Below are 3,314 nucleotides of genomic sequence, written 5' to 3'. Positions count from 1 at the left end.
TACACCTCATGTTCTTCCCGGGTGTTCAGGATTTCCCAGGGCACGCGTAAGCTTGTTGTTCTCTCTGTTGGGCGTGAACATCCCCAATCGAGCCTCTTCTATTGCGACAAGTATTTTGTCCTCAACTCCTTTAAGACTTGCCTTCTTCAAAACCTGGCCTGTCTTTGGGTCCAACGCCCCCCATGCGCATAGAACCAAGTCATGCACCTGGGGGGCCAGCTCAATGTAATTGGAACAACCCCTGCAGCTTGCATCTCTTCCTCAGACTTATCCCACTTAGGACGGGCCACCGCGTAGCCACCTAGCCCCAGCCTATGGAACTGCTCCTTTTTCGCAACATTGATCGTGTTTATTCTCGACAGTTCCTTAGCTAGTTCTGATTCCTTGAATTTCACGAAATCTTCCCAGTGATCTTTTTGCTTCTCTAGTGTTCCTGTGAATTCTGGAGTCTTCTTTACTCCTTGGACGTACCCGACCCATACAGTTTTCTTGTGGTCGTTGAATGCAACCGCCATCTTCCTAAGAGCAGCGTTCTTGACCTTCTCCACATCTTCAGCTGTGAAATGATCTGGTAGCATGAAATGTGAAATGAGAGCTTCCCAAAGTAGTTTTTTGGCTCTATCTTTAACAAATGTAAGATCTGGACATGGCTTTGCTGGCTTTTTCCATTCTTGAATGGAGATCGGGAGTTGGTCCTTCACAAGAACTCCGCACTGACGAACGAACTTGTCCACATTCTTCTTAGGCTTGCTTGGTTCGCCATTATCTTTGATGGCATCGATGTTGTACTTTATGCCTTCATTCAACTTTTTGGCCGGGCCTCACACTCTCCCTGCAGACGATTTGCTTGATCCGGAGGCCTGAAAGAAGAAAGATCTCGATTCGTTAATATATGTATACAAAATCATTTAAAAACACATGATGATCACTACATGCCTGCTTCTATAAAGATGTACCTCGCTGGTATTTACTATTTCAAGATCATCATCATAGTCCTGCACTTCATCAATTCAGTCGTCTCGATCTTCTTCATTCAGATCATCATCTGGCCGGCTCGTGGAGTGTATGAGATCGAACATAGCCTCTTCTCCTTCGTCTCTGCTGGTATTGTCCACCATAGCTTTTATTTAACCAATACAGAAGAAATGTAAAACAATTTAGTATGCATCTCAAATAATAGTAGATAATTGATATGCATCTCGAATAATAGTAGATAATATATATGCATCTCGAAAGAAAAAAACTAAATCATAGTAGATAATTAATATGCATCATCGAATATAATCTCGAATACATCATCGTCTCGAATATTATCAAATAATATATATAATCTAGAATACACTTTGTCTCGAATATTATCAAATACATTACTAGCTAGCTAATATAGATCGAATACTCTCGAATTATCTAGTTTACTCGCGGTTCCTGAGGCACGGGTGGTGGACACCCAAAGAGAAGGAACCACCACAAGATCATAGCTCGGGTGAGATCCTCGAAGAACCTACCAGGTATTGGAGAACCTGACGTCCATAGCAGCCATGTAGCGACGGACGTGCTCATCCTCCTCCCTGACACGACGACGTACCACCTCCGGTGGGGCCGTCTCCCTCCGCACCAAAAGTGGCCCACGCGAATGCCACCATAGGAGTTATGGCTCGACGACAGGACCCATGGTCGGGTTCCTCACCAAGCGGCACGCCCCTGAAGGTAGCACCTCCCAGTGCTAGAGCGGCGGAGCCCAGTCCTGGACATGGCTCCTCTGAAGCAGGACATCGTCCCGAACGGGTCGACGTCGAGGATGCGGGTCGGGCATCATTGACATCGAGAACAAATACTATATGCAAATTTAAATGTAACATTCTAAATGTTTGGATTGTGATTTAGCTAATTCATCTAACTAAAACTAACATTTCTAAAATTTCTATAACTGAAAAACAGAAAAATTTCTAACATTTCTATAACTAAAAAGCATAAAAATTACTATCATTTCTTTAAATAAAGAACCAAAAAATTTCTAACGTTTCTATATATATAACTAACATTTCTCTATAAACATTTCTATATATAAAAATTCTAGCATTTCTATATATAACTAAAATTTCTATAAACATTTAAATTCTATAACTAAAATTACTATGTATGTGTGCACGTGCGTGCGTGTGCGTGTGTGTAGCCATGGCGGTCTGGGTGGCGACAGGGCGGAGGGGATGGCGACGGGGCGGCGGCGAGACAACAACGACGGGACGAGGCGTCGACTGGGATGGGGGCGGCGGCGATGAGGACGGCGACGGCGACGACACGTGGCGGGGACGGCGACGGGCGACGGCGACATGGAACGACGCGGGACGGGGCGACGGCGATGTCGAAGCAGCAGAGTAGAGAAGTGGAGATGAGAAACTGAATTTTTTTGAAGGGTTTCTTATATAGGAGGCACCTTTAGTACCGGTTGGAGCCATCAAACGGTACTAAAGGCCTGTTTTGGCCAAGCCAAGCGGCGGGAAGGCGCAACCCTTTATTACCCGGTTGTGGCTCCAACCGGTACTAAAGGCCCCCCCTTTATTACCAGTTGCAGCCACGGCCCGGTACTAAAGGGGGTGTCATGGTTCTAAGTCTGACAGTAGAATGGGGGGTAGGTATGGAGAGGCAAGATCCTAGCTATGGAGCAGTTGTACACACGAGTGTTTTACGAGTTCAGGCCCTTCTCGGAGGAAGTAACAGCCCTACGTCTCGGAGCCCGGAGGCAGTCGACTGGTTTATGTGTATATGAGTTACAGGGGTGCGAACCCTTCTACCAGTGGAGGGGGTGGCTTATATAGAGGACGCTAGGACCCCAGCCAGCCCACGTAGCAGAGGGTTAAAGTACATTAAGACCTGGCGTTACTGGTAACGCCCTACATAAAGTGTCATCATGACCATTAAGACTACTTAATTACAAACCGTTTGGATACAGAGTAGATCTTGAACTCCTGGTGGTCGAGTGAGTCTTCATGGTCGAGTGTCTTCAGGTTCGTCGAGTGTCTTCTAGCCGGTCGAGTGGAATTCCTCTTGGTCGAGTGAAAGACGGCTTCTTCTAAGAGATGTCCTTGGGGAGGGTACCTTGGACAGGTCCGTAACCCTACCCTAGGTACATGACTTCATCAGTAGCCCCCGAATGGATTGAGGTTTGAGTGAGGACGGAGTTGGCGATCTTTCTGACCTACTTTCTGGTACTGTAAAGGCGTTTTTGTTCAGGATCAATGACTTTTAAGTGAGGGTGTCAACTTTCTTCAGTCGCCTTGATCCATTCTTTATATCTGTCGAGTGAACTTTATGAA

This window comes from Triticum aestivum, chromosome 4B (assembly GCF_018294505.1).
Source record: "Triticum aestivum cultivar Chinese Spring chromosome 4B, IWGSC CS RefSeq v2.1, whole genome shotgun sequence".
NCBI classification, from domain to species: Eukaryota; Viridiplantae; Streptophyta; class Magnoliopsida; order Poales; family Poaceae; genus Triticum; species Triticum aestivum.
This window is presented reverse-complemented; position numbering follows the sequence as displayed.